Genomic DNA, 7,449 nt, shown 5'->3' on the forward strand with positions numbered 1-7,449 from the left:
AATTGTTTTTCCTGGATCCTTCCACAACTACTGTTATTATCATCTTAAGAAAAATTGACCTGTTATTGCTTCTGATAAAAGGTGCAGTGTCGTTATTGATGCATTTCAAGATGTTACATATGCTCTTAGTCCCGAAGGTTTTTAAACTTCCATCCACGATTAGTGGACTCAGTTGTGGATGGGTTGCATATTATATTGAAGATATTCCTCCAGAGTTCTGGTCAAATGCCTTTAGGGGTTATAAGTAAGAGAGGACATCTTCGAGTCTTGCTGAATCTTTAATAGTTGGATTAAGATACACAAAAAGCTCCATGCAAGTGCTATTCTGGTTCAAGTATGGAAGGATGTGATGAGGATTATGTTATAAAGGAGAAACATTGTTTAAGTTTCAGCACAATTCTCACACCAAAGAATGAAGCTAAGCTGAAGACTCTTATTGACGAGGGAGTAACCTAGATGGTTATATAGTTGGATTCTTATGTTTATGAAGTTGAGGGCGGGGTGAGTTCTCATAGTGTCAACCTTGAGACACAGACATGCTTGTCAAAGGTGGCGCGTCTATGGGTTTCCATGTGTTCATGCTTTTGCTTTTATATAAACGTTTGGTTCTAACCCATATGATTTTGTTGATTCTTGTTTCACTGCTGCATACTACAATGATGTCTACAACTGTGCCATCCTATTACGAACTATAACAGTTCTGAAGTTTACAAATGAAATGATACTAAAATGTACCTGATATTAGGAGGCCGCCGAGGAGGCCAACAACTAGTATACATTTGAGCAGTAATGAGAAGCCGCCCAGGAGAGCTATGCGTTGTGGTAATTGCGGTCAGATTGGTCATCACAACGGTCAATCTGGTACAAAGCCTACCAGTTTCCATCCATATAAGAAGTTTCCGAAGCGGTCTAAGGAGGCAAATAATTCGTAGTTTTTCAGACGAAAGCTGCTTAAGGGAGAGAAATTCGCTTGTGGTTTTCAGACTACTATTTATTGGTTTGAACCTAATTCATTTTTCATTTACAATATTTTTTAATCTTTTTTTACCTTGAAGAATGACTATTTTCCCATTTCCAATTGTAAGACTTATTTTTTGTTATTTTTGTATCTGTTTCAAGTACTTTTCATTTTTCTGTATATTGTTGCTTCTACCGAAATTTTTATGCATTTTTTGAAATGCGTAACCTGTTATGCAGTCTTTTTAAAGGTGCATAACTTGTTATGCATTTTTTCTTTTTGAAGGTGCGTAAACCTATTATGCATTCTTTTTTAAGAAGCGTAACATGTTATGCATTAAATCTGGCTGCAGAACATGTCAAGCGTTTTTTTTAATTAAGTTTTACCAACCTATTGTCTCTTTATTATTTTTGTAATCTTTATAACTTGGTATAAACATAACTTCTGGAACACCGAATAAATAACACCTTCTTCAATACTAACACCAAAATTTATTTTCTCTTACGAGAAATAAACTTGGCAGGCAAAAAATGATCACTATCCAGAAGCACTTCATTAAATAGCCATGGATGATAAACGGTTCACAAGATAGCACACCGAAAATCATCCCCAAACTTGTCCAAGAAACTTGAACGACATGCACTGTGCTTTGTCCAAGTAGTATGCGGTAAAATCGCCATCTACCACAAACAATAGAATTGTACCCAAGATTTAAGCAAACGATACCTTGTTCCTCTCAAATGGGTCTTCACCTCCAAATTGGAACGTATCAACACTAATATATCAACATGTTTCTCAAAACGATCTTGCACTTTATACCACTTCGATGATTCCTAACAGATACAATATTAAAATCCTCCTCCAAAAAACTACCGAAACAAAGGTCACAATCTACTTAGCTTCTCTCTCAGAAACAATAATAAAGATGCCCTAAACATACAAATGGATGTCACTAAACTTATCATGTATACGAAACATAATGATACCGAACCTCCAGCCGCATCGCTCTCCAAAGGTACGCGCCCTTCGAAGCTACAACGTTCACAGAATTCCAAACTTACAAGTCTTACCAAGTAAGACTCAACACAATAAAATAACCCTTTCTCAATCATATGTCCAAAAAGCATATACCATAATTTGTGTTGACAAAATTGTTTCTTATTCAAAAGTAAGAAACCATAGCTCCACCACAACTGAAATCTCAGTCTACGAAGTCCAAAAACATACCACGTCTCATCAAATGATCATCACACTTCAATTTACTTATATCCATGCACAACAAGTACTCTAAACGCAATCAGACACTACGAAACTGAAATATGTTGATCCTTGATAACAGTCAACAATTCCCCAAACGAAATCTTTATAGAAGATCTCTCCAAAGCTTCACTGCCTTAAGCAATTGAAGCCGTAACATCTTCGAGTCTAACTTCCTCTTAACATCTTTCGACTTTTTAGGTCAAAAGACTAACAGAAACATGATCAAACTGATGACAACTGAAAATGCGGGGGTACAACAACCACACCCAATTATTTCGTTCGACGATCTGTATGGACTAAACTCCAATATAATTCTAAGAGCACCAAGTTACGGAGTCTCAATCAGGATATATATTAAAGACCTTTATCTGTTTCTCAACACAATCAGTAAATAAAACAGATAGAAATCCATGAACCTGATTGTTATGAGAATGACTCGAATGGTACCAAAGACCAATGTCTGAGTGTCAATCAAGTCTTATCCAACAAACAAGGTCGGATTTATCAACTGTGATTGAACAACGCACAACTTGTGATGTTTAAATTATATAAATAAAATATAATGCGGAAAAGAAACAACACAGATTCAGAAATTTTGTAAACGAGGAAACCGCAAATGCAGAAAAACCTCGAGACCTAGTACAGACTTGAACACCACACTGTATTAAGTCGCTACAGACTCTAGCCTACTATAAGTTAACTTCAGAATGGAATGTAGCTGATCCCTAGCAAAGTCTCATACCGATTAAGGTACAGTCGCGTTCCTTAGCCTCTTGAAGACTCTGCGCACTTGATTCCCCAAGATGACGTCCTTTACAGCCTAGAAGTTTCTACGACCCAAAGTCGAAGAATTTTATAAACAAATCTGTCTCCCACTGATAAGTATATTCTATTTGTTGATAACGTCTTAAGATAAAGATCAAAGTGAACATGAAACTCAACTAATAATCCGGTCTTATAGTCCCGGAGAGCAACGTAGAAATATTAGTCACCTCATAATAACCTAACTGATTAATAGAAAAAGTTATTGCGGAATCACAAGAGTCTGGGACGAAGAAACTATTGTGATTACTTTTTATATCTTACCTATCATAGATAAATCTCGAGAAAATCTTGGAGAATATTAAACTCAATACGATAGAAAAAGTAATATTAGGATACGCAGCTACAGAGAAAATAGTTGGACCTGGATTCACGAATCCCGAATGAAGTCTTCAAGTCGTTAAACCTAGTAATGGTTTTCATTAGAACTGGAAACCTAGGTTAATGGAGAATCGACTCTAGTTTGCAACTAGGACACACGAGAATGTCGAGATTAGATTTCCCAGATACTAGAATTCCTCCTTATATAGTCTTTCAAATCAGGGTTGCTTACAATCAAAGCTAAGATAGCTTAGTAACAAAGCAATTAATATCCACCGTTTATGAACTCCTAATTTGAGATTCAAGCTAAGTTTGCTTAGAAAAAAAGCAATCAATCTTCACCATTAGATGATATTATCTTGATACACACAAATGAAATATACCTATATTTAGATATGGGTGAACCGTACCTAAACGTGTATAACAAGTTGGCACGATAACAGTTAACCGAAGTTAGCCATATGAACACTTTTAGGTTAGCCATATTCATCTAACATATCCAGATCAAATATGATAATCAATCAATCATGATAGATAATCAAATGAATCTAAATGTTCTTTAAGAGAGTTGTTCAAATTTCACTATCTCTTAGAAATATCCATGAACAATTTGATGCATATTCGGTTTGGTTTGTAATTGTATAAAGTACTTATACAAGAACCAATTCATGAACATAATTCCACGGTTTGCAAAGAAAGTTCGCATACCTTAATTCATTAAAGTTCCAGGGACTTTAGTTCACAAATGAACCTGGGTTTATGAGTATGAGTTGTCATACTTACCGATTTTAGAACCTAACCACTGCGTTCACAAACTGAGTACGCAAACCACAGTTCGGACCTATCACAGGTAAACCCGTTTGCAAACACATTTAGCAAACAAGAGCTCCGGACCTGAACTAGTACTTCACAGTTCGCATACTAGGTACGCATATTGTGTTGTATCCAGACATTGGTAATAGTTCTAAAACTCTCATTCAATCATTGAAACATCCTTAGAAGACAACAATGGTAATCTTACACATACCACTACCTTCAAGTAATTTTCAAATGATTAATTGATCAATACGAAACATCCCAAGTTAACATCAAATGATTGTTTCACACAAATCATGTAAGATGTTCAAGGTAATTTTCACATGATCATCTTGACTTAATATTTAGTTTCAAACAAATGAATTGTTTACAAATAAACTTGTCAAGTACATGATGAAGCTTTCTAAGCTTTAAACTTGTATTTCGAGAAATATATAAACGAGATAAACTTGGCGCGAAATTTAAAATGTGTATAACCCAAAGTCTATATAGCTACAAGACTTAGTCTCATTAGTATAGATAGAATTGAATAGACTTCTGAGTGATAGATAAGTTTTAGTCTCCACGTACCTTTTGTCGACGAAGTTCTTCCAAGGTCTTCAGTAGATCTTGTTCTTCAATTGGTGAACACCTTGAAGTCCAATGCTCAACTACACACTTCTATCCTAATCCGAGACATAACTATAAGTATACTTGAAATCAAGTACTGTATATAGTTTTGATCAACTAAACTTGAAAAACAAGCTTCAGATAGCAACGCTTGCGAGTTCGATTGAGCAGTGCGCTAACAATCTCCCTCTTTGTCAATTTTAATGACAAAACTATCAATACATATGGATTAAAAAATAAATAAACTTTGTAGCTTATGATCCATCATGATTGAGTTCCTTGGATCTTCGACTTCCTTGAATTCTTCATTACTTCAAGTTCTCCATCGATTCTGAATGTGTTCAACTCAGCATCATCGTTGTTGAAGATCCGTAGCAATAACAATAAGAAAAAAATTATTCTCAATCATTGTTATTCAGTAACATAGTATTATTATATTAATCAAAGTCCAATTGCATCACAACTTTGAAATAATACTACTGCGATATGTATCACTCCCCCTTAGTCAATACTTCCATCTTTTGCACAATTGGTAAAACCTATTTACGGAATCCGCTCCCCCTTACATAATGATCCGTTAACCATATGTATGTAATGTGAACTACTAAATAATTCTCCCCCTTTTTGTCAATATAAATTGACAAAGGTACGAAAACTATGGCATCATAATGAATTCCCAAAAGATAATTCATGACTAAAAAGAAACATATCAACTTTCTTTCGATGATTTAGCATAGTCTAAACTTAGTGTATTCATCAAGGATTTTTTAAGATGCAAGTTAACCCCTTCAAATTCCACAACCGCTCTCCCCACGTAGGTATGGAAATTAAACACAAGTTCATTTAAGAAATATCCCCCATTTGATGTCATTCCCAAGAGAACAACATGAGCGACCTTACTTTTACAAGAAAAAAAGGATTTCTTTGGACATTAACAAATCACATGGATTTGTATCCAGTAACCCTCGAGTAAATTAACCACAAGAAGATATTTTTGATTAATTTAGTCAGAAATCACTCAACATAAGAAAACTTACGAAGTAAATACAGTACTTTCACATAATAGTGGATCAGGGAAAGATCAATACTGCGGAATTTCTTAAAAAGTTCATTATATCTTTTATCATTATATGCATAAAGACATAATAGACTTAACTTTTGAGCATATATGAGATAATAACACAATTCACGAACGTAAAGGAACATATATCTCATAATACATTTGCAATATATAAAACCAATAAGATTAAATACTGCAAATTCAGTTAGAGCATAGCTCAGTTGAACTCACCAAGCATTGGTCTGTAAAGTTTGGTTGTCATATTTTAGTGGGTCAAAACTCATCTAAAGTCGCTTGATTATATATTAGAGTCAACTTCGTTTTGGTTAGACTAGAAAGTCTAGGAATATTGAGACATACAAGTATTACTCTGAAGACCTGAAGAATGTGAAGAAGAAGCGAACTACAACGACAACATCATCCTTCCTCTTGAGGTTAGTAATATTGACTTGAACTGTTTCATTCCTAACGTATCTTTAAAGTCGTGCTATATTGAAAACATAACATATTGTATAATACTCCAGTGATGTGACATGGTCATAATTGTATGATCATAGTATTAGGGAATTAATTAGACTACGAAGTATAACGCTTATCTTTTGAACTTCGTTGAGATGACATCTACATAATCTTGTATATACTGTTATGATTATGTGAATGGGTTATGGTGAATATTTCATCCTAGGAAACAATGTTTTACATTTTTTTAAAGGAAGTACATTCATGAACTTGCTTTATGAATCGAAAGGGAAATCATTAGGCTTATTGGTACGAGTATTCATTGCAAATCTTTGGATTACCAATATGTGTGATATGGTAGAACCGATCGTAACTTTGTTATGTATCTTGGTATAACTAAGCACAAGTACCTGACTTATGATTTGGTATGACTAGTTTTTATTAATTAGTGTAACCGATCCTAAGTAATCACCATGAGATGGTATGATCGGTATTTATAATTGGTGTGACCGATTACAGAGTTATGTGTAATCGATCCTTGTAATTGGTAACCGGTCCTGGTAGCTGGTGAAACGGGTCTTGCTAACTGGTGTGACCGATCACAAGCAATACCATGAAAATATGGTAACTTGTCCTGGTATAACCGATCATGGTAACTGATGTAACCGGTCCTGGTAACTTGTGTGACCGATCACAAGTATTTCCATATTGAGGTATAACCGATCCTAGTGATTGGTAGAAGCGATTGAACCCATGTATGTGATTTGATATTTGATCAATCACATAGTTATCTTGGAATACAGGTGAACCAATTCTAAACTTTTTTGGAAGTGTGGTATAACAGATTCCAAGAATTTACATCTACGTAAAATATGAATAAGGATTTACAGTGAAAAGATGTCAACAAACACGTACAATAACTCTTATCATTTATTGTTCAAAGATATTCGTTAGTACTCAAGGAGATCCTGTGCCGAAATAAATTGAGAATCTATTAATTAAGATTTTTTGTTTTATATACTTTAATTACCAGCAATTAAATGCATATATCTAGAGAATAAAAACTAGTAATGTGCATTTACTGATTGGAGATTTTCTATTGAGAGATTTCAGAAATTTTGGACAAGCATTTATTGGAAATTAG

Source organism: Papaver somniferum, chromosome 2, assembly GCF_003573695.1.
Source record: "Papaver somniferum cultivar HN1 chromosome 2, ASM357369v1, whole genome shotgun sequence".
Lineage (NCBI taxonomy): Eukaryota > Viridiplantae > Streptophyta > Magnoliopsida > Ranunculales > Papaveraceae > Papaver > Papaver somniferum.